The sequence below is a fragment of the Cebus imitator genome, unplaced genomic scaffold (genome assembly GCF_001604975.1).
Source record: "Cebus imitator isolate Cc_AM_T3 unplaced genomic scaffold, Cebus_imitator-1.0 Scaffold640, whole genome shotgun sequence".
NCBI lineage: Eukaryota > Metazoa > Chordata > Mammalia > Primates > Cebidae > Cebus > Cebus imitator.
Genome location: NW_016107955.1, coordinates 728,589 through 745,614, shown reverse-complemented (window position 1 = coordinate 745,614; position 17,026 = coordinate 728,589). Strand labels below are relative to the sequence as shown.

Sequence of the window (17,026 nt, the reverse complement as noted above, 5' to 3'; positions counted from 1 at the left end):
ATCATGGCTCACAGCAGCTTCAACCTCCTGGGCTCAAGCAGTCCTCCTACCTCAGCCTCCCAAGTAGCTGGGACCATAGATGCACACCACCATGCCCAGCTGATTTTTTGGTTTTGGTTTTGGTTTTTTTGAGACAAAATTTCCCTCTGTCACCCAGGCTGGAGTGCAGTGGTGTGATCTTGGCCCACTGCAAACTCCACCTCCTAGGCTCAAGCGATTCTCATGCCTCAGCCTCCCAAGTAGCTGGAATTACAGGTGTGTGCCACCACGCCCAGCTAATTTTTTTATTTTTAGTAGAGACAGGGTTTCGCAATGTTGGCCGGGCTGGTCTGAAACTCCGGGCCTCAAGTGATCCACTCACCTTGGCCTCCCAAAGTGCTGGGATTATAGGCGTGAGCCACTGCGCCTGGTCTGATTTTTTTGTATGTTTTGTAAAGACAGAGTTTTGCCATGTTGCCCAAGATGGTTTTGAACTCCTGAGCTCAAGCCATCTGCCTGCCTTGGCCTCCTAAAAGTGCTGGGATTATAAGCATGAGCCACTGTGCCTGGCCTGAAAAAAATTCTTTCAAGGGGGAAGGAGAGGCACGAATCTCTACATTTGCTGTGGGTAAATGTGGAGATTCCTGCCTCTCCTTACCCCTTGAAATTCATCCATTGGCCTCATGCCAATGGCCTAGCAGATGAATCTGTGATATTTCTCCACCTGTGTGGATACTCTTTACCTCACACCACCACTTCCACAGGTAATGTGAGTATTGCATTCTGGACATCCATTACCAAGCAGGGTGTACCACAGAGAGACAGAGAGGCAAACATCCTGCCACTGAGTCAGTGACAGGGCCCTTGAGGCCCTGGGCAAACCTCTCCCTTTACCCTTTCCTTGTCATCCCCCACCGACCCCAGCTGTGCCTGAGCCTTTCCCTGACTCCTCCAGTGAGTCAAAGTTTACAGCCAGTTCCTCCCTCCTCATGAGAACTGTGTGTACAGGCTCCACCCTCACCGGGCTTCAACCTCCTCATCTGTAAATGGTGACCTCCTCATTGGCAATTTGGCAGATTGAGTTAACATGGGTTACATGGGTTTGTCACAGGGGCCAAGCAAGGATGGAATTAATGTCTGCAGACATTGTGATTAGTATTTGTAGCACAGGCTCCTACATGCTACACTGAGGACTTGCCCTCCCTGAGGATAAGGATCCTGTGTTTTCATCTCTGTGATACCAGGGCACCTGGTTCTATCCCTGTGAGAGAAAGGGCCATCCTGCCTTACTCACAAAAATATCCTGACATATGAGCAGCTCGGAGACATAACTCTCTGGACAAAGACCTCCCACAAATATTCAAAGAGACCTCATGCCTTAGGACAGTGCCCACAAACAGTTCAGAGACCTCTCACCCTAGACACCAACCACCAAACAGCTCAAAGATGCCACACCTCAGGACACAGACCACCTAACCAGCTCAGAATTTCTACCTCGAGGTAACAGCTCCTAACAACTCAAGGACCTCACACACCAACCCACAAAGAGCTTACCAGCTGCACCCTGGGACACATACCCACAAAGAATCAGCTCAGGGCTGCTGTGTGATGCTGAGTCTCTGTACCATCCAACCCTGTTAGGAAGAGGCCTTGGGTCTTGTGGTTTCCCACAGCCTGCAGTCACCACCTTTTTGTCATGAGGAAGGCAGGTTCACACCAGGGATGGAGAGGACCCTCTGGGATTGAGGGGTTCAGAGAATGAGCTCTCATATCTGGGTCCCAGGAATGGCCATCGTCTGACCAACCCTGATCACCTTTGGTCCTGGTGACTTTTCTATCCTGCCCCATGGGGGCTTCAGGGTAAATCCAAGAACACAGTGGGAGACCTCTGGACCCCGTCATCTTTGCCATCTCTCAGCACCTACTGTGGGGTACTGGATCTTGAAGAGAGAGTAGAGGTCTTCCTTTCACCCTGCCAACAGCAACCCCTATTATGGTCCTTCTGAACATCCTGGTCCTTACCCCAAACCTCCTCTCCTATTGGCAGCTGCCACACCTCCTCTCTCTCCCCAGCTTCCCACCCTTGTGGGCCACCAGGGCTCCCTTTCCACCCCACAGACCTCTTTACCTCCCTACCCCAACCCTAGTCATGGGGCCTCAGTTACACCCTCTCATGTCCACTTTGGTTCTCTCACCTGGCACGTAGGCCTACCTCAGAGGACCCCCTCAGGACCCTCCCTGCTCCCTGAAAGTGCTCCTGCCCCCACACAGGGTTCTGTCACAACATCCCTGTTAGGGCAGAACTGGAACTCTCTCAGACAGATGCAGATGAAACTCCAGACCCAGGCTGACAGTCCAGGACAATTCACCTAGGGCTGGAGGAGGCAGAGTGGGATTCCTGAAGGAGGTGCTGGGGTGTCACCCCAGGAGATGGGAGGACAGAGAAAGGACCGTGAGAACGACAAGGGCAGTGTTAGCGCTGGGGGTGCGCCGACTGCGGTCCTCTAGGTGTTGGCATCTGGCCCCAGCTCTGTCCCACCCTGGCTGGAGGGCCCCAGCCAGGGATCTACCTTCTTGGTGCTTCAGTGTCTTCATCAGTGACAGAGGCAACAGGGCTTTCTTCCAAGGGTGCTAGTGGGGATTAAATGAGATAGCACATAAGAAGGGCTTACTTAGGACACTGCAAGTCAGCTCTGTGATGACCTAAAACAAAGTTGTTCTTTAAATTTTAGATTGATGCATTCTTGTTACGGCTCATGGAAAAAAATAATTAATTAATTTAAAAATAAGTTTAAGATGGAAAGCTTCATGACGCTTTTACCATATCTCATCAAATCTCAGATGCTATAGATGGTGTGTCACACTCATTGTAGGTAACCCTAAGAAAGAAAGAAGGTTACAAATTGAACTATGACCTGTTGCCTTCTCACCTCAGTGACTGTACAATGTATTCCTAGTTTCAAATACATTAAAATATTTTAAGGCTGGGTGCACTGTCTCACACTGGTAAACACAGCACTTTGGGAGGCCAAGGTGGGATGATCGCTTGAGCCCAGGAGTTCCAGACCAGCCTGGGCAACATAGAGAGACCCCGTCTCCAGAAAAAATAAAAAATTACCCAAGGACGGTGGTGCACGACTGTAGCCCTTATTATTTGGGAGGATGAGGTGAGAGGATCATTTGAGCACAGGAGTTTGAGGTTGCAATGAGCTATGATCATGGCACTGCACTCCAGCCTAGGTGATAGAGTGAGACCCTATCTTAATATATATATATATTTATATATAATATAAAATATATATTTTAAAGTATATTTTAGAATTGATAACATGTGACTTTTTTCATTGCTTACTTTCACAGTTACCTTCTGTGGCAATTGTTTCTAATTTTGTATAGTGATAGAATCTTTTTAAAATATTTCAGAACAAAATCGATTTGATTTCAGGGACAATTTGAGATGGCTCTACTAGTCTGAATGGGATCAGGGCAGGGAAGTCCCCTCAGGTGGGAAGTGAGTGACTGGAGTTCAGGAACCACTGCTGAAGTCATGCCTCAGGCCACACCTGGCCCCTCAGCCTCTCCCTGAGGAAGGAGACCCTTAATCCTCTCCAGCCTTCTACACTGCATCTCAAAAGGAGAAGTTAGAAGTCAGCCAGAGGAGGGACCGGTTGGCGCCACCAGCCAGGTTAAGGGTAAGACCCCTACTGCTAACCACAATCTCATCTATAGATCACAGATGTGGTATGGAGGAGTCTTTCCAGAAGGCATTGTTTTTACTTAAACATGATCAAACCCTCACCTAAGTCACATACCCCATGCCTACTTCATGGATCAAGACCCTTTTACATGTAATTTCTAGAGTTGTAAGCCCAGAAAGGGCAAGGATTTTCTTTGTTGCGGAGCTTAGCTGTTAGGCATCTATGCCGCCACAGCTCCCTGCTGAATAAATCACCACTTCCTTCCCAGTTCTGAGAGGTTTGTTTCGTGGCCCTTCCTGCTTCATCCCAACTGCTCAGAAGGACCTTCCTGGGGGCAGGTGCACAATCACACCCCATAGTGCCCACTCTGAGGATAGATGCCCAGGCTGAAATGGAAGAAACAGGAGTTAATCCACTGATTCAGCATCTGTCCAGGGATGCCCACACAGTCAGGTGCATCCTTACTGCTGGAAACCTGGCAGTCACACAAGCATCACACAAATTCTCAAGTTTCACAGTCTGGTGAGGGAGGCTGACACACAAACACAACAAAAAGAAAAAGAAAAGGCATGGCAGTATGTAGTTACAAGGATGGAACTCTGGATCCAGAAGGACTAGATTCAAATACTGGTTCCATGATTTTCCAGCTGTGTGATCTTTGGCAGGTTACTAAACCTCTCTGTTTCTCAGGTTCCTCATTTGTAAAATGGAGGAAACAACGTTATTTAGTTTATTCTGTTATTGTGAAGACTATTAGGTGAGTTAATATTTGTAAAGAACTTAGAATGGGTCCTAACCTAACATTAAATGTTCGATATGTGCCTGCTAATGAAAACACTTTAAAGCATTGAATTAGAAGTGCAGCCCATGAGGCTGGGCATGGTGGCTCACACCTGTAATCCCAGCACTTTGGGAGGGTGGATCACCTGAGGTCAGGAGCTCAAGACCAGCCTGGCCAACATGGTACAACCCTGTCTCTATTAAGAATACAAAAATCAGCGGGGTGTGATGGCGCGTGCCTGTAATCCCAGCTACTTGGGAAGTTGAGGCAGGAGAATCACTTGAACCTGGGAGGCAGAGGTTGCAGTGAGCCGAGATCATGCCACTGTACCAGCTTGGGCAACAGAGAGAGACTCTGGAAAAAAAAAAGAAAAAAAAAAAAAAAAAAAAAAAAAAAGANCAAGTCAGATCTGTGATTACCTGAAACTTAGAGCCCCGTGCACTGAGCACCAGATGACGCCTTGCAAGTGGTCTCACTAAGCCCTACCTGTGACTTGGGAAGCATCTTCAGCCTCATACTCAATAGCAGTCCAAGTCTTGAAGACTGGATCCCACTTGTCATTCAGTCCTTAAAGCCCAGACTCTGCTCTACAAACTCTGACCCATCAACCACTGTGCCTGACCGTGCATGAGCCCAGGGACTGGGCTTTGCAAGTGTGTCCCACTGTACCCTGTGAGAGCCAGACCTGGCAGTCTCCAGGTGAACTTCTGTTGGAAACAGATGCTTGGTGCCACGAAGAAAAATCAGCACTGAGACAAAGGATCTCTCAGCAAAGCAATTTTTACTTTTTTACTTCCTGCACTGCAGGAAGGATACCCTCACTAGCCATCTTCCCACAAGAGTACAACGAACAAAGGAAAATCAGACATATTTATCCCTTAAGCATTTGGGGTTGTCCTTACTGCTATGTCTGATCTCCATTGGTTGGAGCCAGATCTCAATCTAAACTAAAACCCGATTGGCTAACAACTTAAAACTTTTCTAAACAGGTAAGGGGCATAGGATGCAAGCGGGGACATGCCTGTGAGCACCCCCAGCACAGATATCTTGGTTAAAGTACAAGGACATAGAATATACTAAGTGTCTGTAAGCATGGCTTGTCTAACAGCTATGTAGGATAGGGCTTAACAGAGTTATTAGCAAATTTATTATTTAACAAGAAAGGAACCTTTCTTTTTCTTTTTTTTTGAGACAGAGTCTCACTCTGCCACTAGGCATCAGGCTGGAGTGCAGTGGCACAATCTCAGCTCACTGCAACCTCCGCCTCCCGGGTTCAAGCAATTATCCTGCCTCAGCCTCCCAAGTAGCTGGGACTACAGGCGCACACCACCATGCCCAGCTAATTTTTGTATTTTTAGTAGAGATGGGGTTTCACCATGTTGGCCAGGATGGTCTCGATCTCTTGATATCTTGATCCGCCCGCCTCGGCCTCCCAAAGTGCTGGGATTACAGGCTTGAGCCACTGCACCTGGCCCCAAGAAGGGAAACTTTAAAGAAGAGCTTTTTTACTTCCCACCGCTTCCCAGAGCAGTCCTTGATTCAACACCTTCCTCGTCCCACAACAGATTGACTGCCCCTTTGCAGGCTCTTGGTTTATTCAAATCTGTAGAACAGAGATGGATGTGGTCGAAAATGGGACTAGAGGGATCTCCAAGAAGTTGGAGAATGGGTGTCCTCTTGGGGCTGGGTAGAAACCAGGAGGACAGATTGCCACATGGGGTGCTGGCCATGGCACTCTCCCTACTGTCAAAAAGTGGGGCTGATCTCATTGGTGGGTGGGGGTGGGCTTTATTGTCCCTCCACGCACAGTATTTGTATTCTTATGAAATAGAACCTACCTTCCCCTGTGGTATCTTGCATAATGGTATGTTCATTTCTGGTACCCACAATGGTGTGTTCCATCCTCCACACCTCATCTCCCCTCCTCCCCCCGCCCACCTGCACACTAACAGGAGGTGAGACCCAAGAGGGGCCAGCTATTTCATACTTAGGTCCTGTGAATTACTCTGATGGTTCCCAAACTTTAGTGTGCAGTTTTGCGAGTTTTGCAGGTTTCCTAGATTGACCTCTTAGAGTATGTTTCTTTGTCTTTCCTGCCTTTAACTTGCTGGGGTCTTTTGTTGCAACCCTTAAGAAGCTAAACTGTGTGCTAAGAGCTGCCTTTGTGTATAGAGATGTAGGTGGCAGTGTGGTGGTATTTTTTCTTTTTCTTTTTCTTTTTTTTTTTCTGCTGGCCCTCTGTGACTGACGCCGACACGGAGCCCTGGCCCTTGTTGACATCACTGATGCACACCCACTGCCCATCAACCGACTCTTTCCACAGGGTCACCTTATTGTCTCCACCGGAGACGGCCAGGATGTTGGCTGTGATGGACCAGCTCACATGCCACACCACATCATTGAACTTGTGCAGCAATTTGGGGGACCATGTATTGCCTGAGGCATCATCACAGGTCCAAATGAACACACGACCATCCTGGGAGCAGCTGGTGATGGTGCTGGTGGGCAGGCTGATGGAGGGAGCCCAGGCCACGTCTCAAACCCAGTCACTGTGCGCTTCCAGCTTTTGCTCCTCCTTCCACTGGCCGTCCTCCTCCTCCTTCCACAGCTTGATGAGGTTGTCAAAGCCACCTGATGCAAACTTCTTGATGTAATTGGGTTTCTGCCCCGATGGCTGGTCTATGAGGCTTCCAGGTACAACAGCAGGGGCCCAGCTGACGGCATTGCAGCCAATGGTGTGAGCGTTGTTGATCTTCTTTACTTCCCATTGACTTTCCCGGTGTAAGTCAGCAGGGAGATGGCCCCATCTGAGCTCCCACAGGCCAGGATCAGGCACACTGAGTTCACTGAGGAGTCGTGTCCCATGTGCTCGTGGCTCTTCTCGCAGGTGCCATTTTCCTCTCTCCAGATAATGACTTTCCGGTCATAGGAGCACAATGCCAGGATGTTGCCATACATGGGGTGAGCCCAGGCCACTTGCCACACAGGACCCTCATGACCCCTGAGGTCAGTGATGAGGATCTGCCCTCCATTGCGCACATCGAAGATTTTGACAGACCTGTCTGATGAGCAGGTTGCCAGGCGGGTGCCATAGTAGTCCATCTGGGCGTCATGAATCATGTCCTCATGGGAGGTATCCACAGTGTTAATTGCTGACACCATGACTGCGGCGGTGGTTGCTCCAGGTCTCGGACGTGGCAGCTCCTTTTCTTTTTTTTTTTTTTTTAATAGATCCAATTGGCTTTTATTTGTGATTCACAAATCATGGCAGCTTCCATTCTACAAAATATAGTGATAGCTCCCACTGAGCAATACAATAGTAGAACAGTGGGTTCATGGGAATCCAGGAACAGAAGAATAGAAATAAATTGATTGGTTGATTTCAGAATACTTCATATTACTTTTTTCTAAGAGTTAAAGTAGAAAGGACTTTCCTACTATGCTGACTCAGACAGCCTGGACTCTCCTGTTTTTAGGAAAAATTTGTCTCTTCTGGGATCTACCTGCGTCCTCAGTGTTTCAGTGTGTGTGGCATTTAGCATGAAACTAAACACCTACAAATGGAGTCCCATTCTGAAGTACATTTGAAGTACTCTCAGTCTCACTGAGTCACTCATCCCTATGCATGTCCTGGGAGCTGGGAGAATCTCATTGGTGGGCGGGGGTTGGCTTTATTGTCCCTCCACACACAGTACTTGTATTCTTACGAAATAGAACCTCCCTTCCCCTGTGGTATCTCACATAATGGTGTGTTCATTTCGGTACCCACAATGGTGTGTTCTATCCGCCACACCTCATCTCCCCTCCTCCCCCTCACCTGCACACTAACAGGACGTGAGACCCAAGAGGGGCCAGCTATTTCATACTTAGGTCCTGTTAATTACTCTGATGGTTACCAAACTTTAGTGTGCATCAAGAATCACCTAGAGAGGTTGTTAAAACACACATTGCTATGGGGCCTCACCTTTCAGTTTCTGATTCAGTGGGTCTGAGGTGGGGCCCAACACTTTTTTTTTTTTTCTTCTTTCTTTCTTTTTGTTTTGTTTTTGAGACAGAGTCTCGCTCTGTCACCCAAGGCTGCAGTGCAGTGGCCGAACTCGGCTCACTGCAACTTCTGCCTCCCAGGTTCAAGTGATTTTTGTGCCTCAGCCTCCCAAGAAGCTGGGACTACAGGTGCATGCTACCACTCACGGCTAATTTTTGTATTTTTAGTAAGGATGGGGTTTTACCATACTGGCCAGTCTAGTCTCGAACTCCCACCTCAGGTGATCTGCACACCTCAGCCTCCCAAAGTGCTGGGATTACAGGCGTGAACGACCGAGCTCAGCCAAGACTGCATTTCTAACTGTGCCCAGCCGCCCTTCCACACAACTAAATTGACTTGTATTCCCATTTGCCTCCACTGTATTACTAGTAGACCAGCCTTTCCCCATCTTTTTCTCCCTCTCTCCCCAAACAACACACCCAGATAAAGTCTTATCACCAGACCCTGAAGATCTTAAAGGGAGCAAAGGTCTAAGCATCCAGTCCACCCACAGAGCTCCTGCCCCATGAGTGGTGACTATGCCAGTCAACAAACTTTTCTTCTCCTGCACCACTGATGCATAGCATCATAGCAGCACCTATCAAAATGAAAAATCCTTAGATGTAAGCCCTTAGAATGTTACATCAATGGAGGCAGGGGCATTTTTCTGTCCAGTTTCCTCAGTCTCCCCAGTGTCCACCACACAGCAGGAACTCACTGCATGATCGTTGAATGACTGAACTCTTTCTCCCGGCAATTCCACTTAAAAGAATGTAGAATGAAGAAACACACACATAGCACAGAGCTTAGTATACAAGGAAGATAGTGGCAAACAATCGGGGAAAACCTCTTATAAATGTCCATCAACAGTCAATGATCATTGGATGGTAAATGAACAATGAGAGATTTGTGTTATATCAGGGAGTGTTCACTGGCCATGGAACAGAAAGAGGGGACCAGACTATACTGCTGTGCTAGTCAAAGGAATCTTCTTCAGGACAGGTTCTTAATGGGAGAAGGGGGAAAGTTCATAGTGGGACCTGGGGGCGGGCGGGTGGGTGGGTGGGTGGGTGTGTGTGTGTGTGTGTGTTTAAATACAGAGAAATGTATTTGAAGAAAACAAGGAAACACCCAGATCTCACCCCAGTGGTAAGCTGGGAAGGGAGAATGGCCTGTGTAGTCCGTGTACAGATGTACTAATGCAGTCTTTTTTTTTTTTTTTTGAGACAGGGTCTCAATCTGTGTCACCCAGGCTGAGTGCAGTGGTATGATCACAGCTCACTGCAGCCTCGATCTCCTGGGCTCTAGAGATCCTCCCACCACAGCCTCCCAAGTAGCCAAGGCTACAGGCATGTGCCACCCCACCTGGCCACTTTTTAAATTTTTTGTAAAGACAGGATCTGACTGTGTTGCCCAAGCTGGTCTTGAACTCATGAGCTCAAGTGATCCTCCCACCTTGACCTCCCAAAGTTCTGGGATTGCAGGTATAAGCCAACCTGCCCAGCCTATTGGAGTCTTTTACACCAGGCCCATATTCGAGTATTATTTGAGTAACTATAAAGCAAAGTCATGTGATGAAAGCAACCCCTGCACCACAAAGGACTTTTGTGTGAGGGTATCTGGAGGATGTCCAGGAACAGGGTTCTCAAAGTTACATGCCCCAAGGGCCAGACAATGTGCATAAGAGAACCCAGCTCATCTCCAGGTAAGGAAGATCAGCACAATGATTATGTTAAATGTTCCCTGCCAATTACCCTCTGGAGTGAATACTAACAAAAGTTGGAGCTGGTGCAGATCCCAGCTTCTCCTCCTCTTATTAGCTGTGTGACTGGGGATCATTCCCTTGCCCTCTATGTGTCTTAATCTTCTCCACTGTGAAACAGAGTCAGTCCTCATAGATTGTAGTAAAGAGTAAATGAGGTGATCCCAGTAAGAAACATCTTAGCTGTGAAGTGAGTCCTTGGTTAAACCATATATATATAGTCCATGTACAGATGTACTAATGGAGTCTTATTTTTCTGAGCCTTATATATATATGCACACACACACAAGTTCTCACAAGACCTGGCACAGAATAAATGTGAGATAAACATTAGCCAGTATTATTGTCTTTTTTTTTTTTTTTTTTGAGAGAGAGAGTCTCACTCCGTTGCCCAAGCTAGACTGCAGTGGCATGATCTTGGCTCACTGCAACCTCTGCCTCCTGGGTTCAAGTGATTCTCCTGCTTCAGCAACTCCCCCCATCGAGTAGCTGGGACCACAGGTGTCTGCCAACATACCCGGCTGACTTTTTTATTTTTAGTAGAGGCAGGGTTTCACCACGTTGGCCAGGCTGGCCTCTAACTCCGACCTCAAGTGATTTGCCAGTCTCAGCCTCCCAAAATGCTGAGATTACAGGCATGAGCCACCGCACCCAGGTGTTTTTTGTCATTATTGTTTCCAGAGATGCTCTATTTTGATGGTCAGTTAACTCCTTTAATACTGATAACATCCCTGGGTGGTGGTTATTATTATTAATCACTGTTTTACAGATGGTTAAACTGAGGCACTGTTCATCAGCTGACTTACTCAAACTGACTTACCAGGGCCAGAGAAGAAAAGCTAGTACTTATGTCCAGGTCTGTCTGGCCCCAAAGCTCCTGCCTATATGCCTGGCTGTGCCTTATTCCATGGCAATATCAGTGATAGTGGTAGTCACCGAGGTGATAAAGGTAGCCAAAGCTGCACAAAGACCCCTGAAAGAAGTTCAATCCTCACAACATGCTGAAGAAAGACTAGACATTTGAAGTACTCTCAGTCTCACTGAGTCAGTCCTCCCTGTGCATGTCCTGGGAGCTGGGAGAATCCATCCTATGGGTTCTGTCTTCAAGGGCCATCTGAGCTACTTACAGAATCATGTCCAAAGCTGAACTGAGCAACACCCATATCTTTCTGCACTGCTGGGCAGGGCATGCTGATGGCATCTGTTCTAGGGACTTTCTACCCCTGGGCCCAGCTGACCCTTCATGAGCTACTTCCTGGCACTCTCCCCTTCAAGTGGCTCCAACAGCCCACATTCACCCCTGCTTCTATTAATAGACCAGTGAATAAGGAGACCTAGATACAAAGGGGTTAAACAGCTTGCCCAGGGACCCACCAAAGCCTGGATTTACATACTGCGCTTTCTGATGCTAGGTGTCTTGTCCTAAAACAACATTCTATTCTGCCTCTAGGAGTAGGTACTCTTTAATTGATGCCCTCATGTCGGGTACTTTACACATGATACATCTTCATCATCATAATTGGTCATTGTCATGATAGCAACAGCTGTTAAATTTTTACACTAACAGAACATGAGGAGTTTCCTTCAAACTCTTCATCACAGGTCACACAAACACACATACATGAGAAAGATTGCCAACTCTCTGAACACAGCATTCCGAGCCTAATTCAAGACTGACCCAGGAATCACTTCAGGCTTGCTACTCCATGATAAAGTAATAAGGTCTAAATTTATCTTCCCACTCTAAATAACCAAAAAAAATAAATAAATAAAATGGAAGAAACAGTTTTAGGATACGGTACAATAGGCGGTGCAGGCATTGATACACTAGAGAAAGGGGGAAATGGGGTAAGTACTAAAATTGTCCCAAATGTACTGCTTGGAGAGAGTTTCCAGACATCAGTGCAGGAAAAGGGAACCCAAACAGAGGCCAGCAGTCTCCCAGAGTTGAGGAAACAGAGCTGATTATTCTGTGAGGCCAAGACAGCTAGAACTCATAGAGCAGTGGTCCTGAGAAAGATAGCTGCATGGAGAGGAAAGAGCTGCAGAGAGAGAGTGAGTTCTGGAAATCTGCCAAGGGTCCTGTTGAGTCTTCAGCTGAATTCTGATCAGCATAAGTGTGTAAGGAAACCACCCAAGCCTGGAAAAACAGCCAACGAAAAGGAGTGGGTGGAACAACCCCAGAACTCACAAAGGGATAGAAATAGTTTATCTTCTCACCTGCCAGAGTGGGAAAAACTTTATAACATGCAGGCTTCTGGATAGAGTACTCAAAAAGACACTACCTCATGTGTTAAGCCATTCTTGTATTGCTATAAAGAAATACTTGAGGCTGGGGAAAAGAGGTTTAATTGACTCACAGTTTTGCAAGCTTTACAGGAAACATTGTGATGGCATCTGCTTCTGGTGAGGCCCCAGGAAAGCTTTCAATCATGGCAGAAGGCAACGGGGAGCCAGTATGTCACATGGTAAGAGTGGGAGCAAGAGAGAGAGAGCAGGGAGGTGCCACACACTTTTAAATGACCAGATATCTTGAGAACTAAATGAACAAGAACACACTTATCACCAAGGGAATCTGGCTAAACCGTTCATGAGGGATCCACCCCCATGATCTAACTACCTCGCATGAGGCTCCACTTCCAATATTGTGAATCACATTTCAACATGAGATTTGGAGGGCGCAATCATCCAAACTATGTCATTCTGCCCCGGCCCCCCAAATCTCATGTCTTTCTCACACTTCAAAATACAATTATGCCTTTTCAATAATTCCCTAAAGTCTTAACTTGTTGTAGCATTAAATCAAGTCTCAAGTCTCATCTGAGACTCAACTCCTTCCACCTATAAGCCTGGAAAATCAAGTTATTTACCTCCTAGATACAATGTTGGTACAGGCATTGGGTAAACATTCCCATTCCAAAAGGGAGAAATCAGCCAAAAGAAAAGGGCAACAGGGGCTGGGCATGGCAGTACATGCCGGTAGTCCCAGCTACTCAGAAGGCTGAGGCAGGAGGATTACTTGAGCCCAGGAGTTTGAGGCTGTAGTGAGCCATGATTGTGCCACTACACTTCAGCCTGGGCAACAGAGTCAGATCCTGCCTGAAAAAATAAAATAAAATAAAATATAAAGGGGCAGTAGGCCCCAAGTAAGCCCAAAACCCAGCAGGGTAGTCATTAACCCTTAAATATCCAACATAATCCTTGACTCTATGTCTTGCATCCAGGCACACTGGTGGGAGGGGTGGGCTCCTAAGGCTATGGGCAGCCTAGCCCCTGAAGCTTTGCAGAATACAGCCCCTGTGGCTGCTCTCACAGGTTGGAGTTGAGTGCCTGAAATTTTTCCAGGCTCAGGGTACAAGCTACCCATGACTCATTTTGGGGACTGGATGACAGTGACCCCATTCTCACAGCTCCACTAGGCAGTGCCCCAGTGGAGACTCTATGTGGGGGCTCTAAACCTACATTTCCCCTCTGCACTGACTTAGTAGAGGTTCTCTGTGGAGACTCTGCCCCAGGCTTTCTCATATATCCTTTAAAATCTAGATAGAAGCTGCCAAGCCTCCTTACTCTCACATTCCACGAACCTACAGGCTTAACATTATATAGAAACCACCAAGGCTTATGGTTTGCACCCTTTGAAGCAGCAAAACAAGCTGCACATGGGGCTCTTTGAGCCATAGCTGGAGCTGGAGCAGCAGGGATGCAGGGAGCAGTATCCCAAGGCCTGGCCCCCCAAATCCTTTCCTCCTAGGCCTCTGGGTCTGTGATGGAATGGGCTGCCACAAAGATCTCTGAAATGTCTTCAAGGTCTTTTTCACACAGCCTTAGATATTAACACTTGGCTTCCCTTTAGTCATGCCAAATCTCTCTAGCAAATTGTTACTCCACAGGCCCCTTATAGTCCTCTACTGAGAAAACTTTTTCGTTCTCTGCTACATGGCTAGGCTGCAAATTTTCCAAACCTTTACACTCTGCTTGCCTTTTGTCATTGTTGCTTTCTCTGCTTCCCTTTTAAATATAAGTTCCAACTTTAACTTACTCCTTTGCTCCTGTATCTGATCATACAATGTTAGAAGCAGCCAGGCTGATTTTTGAATGCTTTACTGCTTAGAAATTTCTTCTGCCGGATACCCTCAGTCATCACTTAAGTTCAACCTTCCACAGATACCTAGGAAATGGATACAATGCGGCCAGGCTCTTTGCTAGGCCATAACACAGGTGACCTTTACTCCAGTTCCCAATAACATCCTTCATTTCCAACTGAGACCTCTTCAATCTGGCCTTCACTGTCTATATTTTTTTCTTTCTTTCTTTCTTTCTTTCTTTTTCTTTCTTTCTTTCTTTCTTTTTTTCTTTCTTTCTTTCTTTTTCTTTCTTTCTTTCTTTCTTTCTTTCTTCTTTCTTTCTTTCTCTCTCTCTCTCTCTCTCTTTCTTTCTTTCTTTCTTTTCTTTCTTTTTTAGAGACAGGGTTTTTCTATGTTGTCTAGGCTGCTGTTGAACTCCTGACCTCAAGCAATTCTTCCACCTCAGCCTCCCAAAGTGCTAGGATTATAGGTATGAGCCACTGTGTCTGCCCTGTACATATTTATATCAGCATTTTGGACATGACTACTTAATAAGTCTCTAAGAATTTCCAAACTTTCCTTCATCTTCCTGTCTTCTTCTAAGCCCTCAAAACTCTTCCAACCTGTACCTATTACCCAGTTCCAGAACCATTTCGACATCTTCAGGTATCTTTCTAGCAATGCTCCACTCTTTGGTACCAATTTTTCTGTGTTAAGCCATTCTTACATTGCTATAAAGAAATATCTGAGGCTAAGTGATTTACACAGAAAAGATGTTTAACTAGCTCATGGTTATGCCAACTGTATAGGAAGTATGGTTCTGGCATCTGCTTCTGGTGAGGCCTCAGGAAGCTTACAATCATGGCAGACGGCAACAGGTAGCCAGCATGTCATATTGTGAGGATAGGACCAAGAGAGAGGGCGAAGGTGCCACACACTTTTCGACAACCAGATCTCGTGTGAACTAATTGAGCAAGAACTCACTTATCACCAAGGGGATGTTGCTAAACTATTCATGAGGGATTGTCCCCCATGATTCAACCACCTCCTACCAGGCCCCACCTCCAACATTGGGAATCACATTTCAACATGAGATTTGAAGGGAACAAACATCCAAACCATATCACCTCAGTAGTGAGACAAATAGTCGATAAATACTGCTCTTATTCCATCTAACAGCGCTTGAAAGCAAGGCTCAAAAGAATTAAACTGTTTCCAAGTAGTTTAACTGCATCTTAGGACAAAGCCTGAAATCATGTAAAGAATGATAATTATTTAAAAAGAATATTTTTTTGGCGACAGGATCTAATTCTGTCACTCAGGCTGGAGGGCAGTGGCACATGCATAGCTCAGTATAAACTTGAGCTCCTTGGGCTCTGCTTTGGCTCAAGTGGTCCTCCCACCTTAGCCACCCAAGGAGGCCATTTAGTTCAAAGGAAGCTAAAGTTCAAAGCTGAAGTGAGCTATGGTCATATCATTGCATTCCAGCAAGGTGGCAGAGTGAGACCCTGTCTATAATTTAAAAAGAAAAGAAAAGCACACCAAGTCACATTATAATCAAAATGTTTGAAAGCTGTAAAACGGAGGAAATCTTAAAAGCAGCCAGATTTTTTAAAGCCTCATTATATAAAGTAGAACAAAGATAAAAATGTGACAGCACATGTCAATTCAGAAACAACAGAAACCAGAAAACAGTGGAGCAACATCATTAATGTAGTGAAAGAAAGGAATTGTCAAACTAAAATTGAAAACAGAGATAAAATAATTTTCAATAACAAAGACAAAATGTTGACATTTTTAAAGTTATAAAGCTAAAAGAATTTATCAGCACACCTGCAGCATTTTAAAAAATGGCTTAAAAAGTCTGTCAGCTAGAGTGAAAATGATACTGTATCAGATGGAAATTAGGGCATGCACAAAGAAATAAAAAGTACCAGAAATGAGGCTGGGCACTGTGGCTCATTCCTGTAATCACAGCACTTTGGGAAGCTGAGGCAGGCAGATTGCTTGAGGTTAGGCATTGAAGACCAGCCTGGGCAGCATGGTTAAACCCTGTCTCTACTAAAGAATACAAAAATTATCTGGGCATGGTGGTGTAGGTACTTGGGAGGCTGAGGCAGGAGGATTGCTTGAACCTGGGAGGTAGAGGTTGCAGTGAGCTGAGATGGTGCCACTGCACTCCAGCCTGGACAATATAGGGAAACTCCATCTCAAAAAACAAAAAAAAAAGCACCAGAAATGATAAATATGTGTGTAAATATAAAACACCGATTTTCTTATTTTTAAAATAACTTTTTTAATTAATTGACATTTTGAGGCAAAAATAATATAGTTGAGTTTATAACATAAGTAAAAGTAAAATGTATTCCAACAAGGACAAAAGCCTGGAAGGAGTGAAATGAAATTATACACTTACAAATTTCTTATACTCTATTTGAAGTAGTATACTATTACTTAAGAGTGATAAATTGTAAATGTGTATTATAAACCCTGAATCAACTACTCAAAAATAAAAGTACAGCACATACGCCAACAAATCAGCAATAGAAATAAAATAGAATCATAAAAATACTATATTAATCCAAAACAAAGCATAAAAAGAGGATAATGGGCCGGGCACGGTGGCTCACGCCTGTAATCCCAGTACTTTGGGAGGCCGAGGTGGGTGGATCACGAGGTCAAGAGATCGAGACCATCCTGGTCAACATGGTGAAACCC

The 17,026-nt window shown here is 45.9% G+C and overlaps 1 pseudogene across 1 annotated transcript; it reads right to left on the bottom strand.

Moving 5' to 3' along the window:
• Positions 1-6,592: 6,592 nt before the first annotated feature.
• Positions 6,593-7,657, bottom strand: LOC108295454 (annotated as a pseudogene). Its single transcript, XR_001821414.2, has one exon. The product of XR_001821414.2 is annotated as a protein SEC13 homolog (transcript).
• Between the last annotated feature and the right edge of the window lie 9,369 nt (positions 7,658-17,026).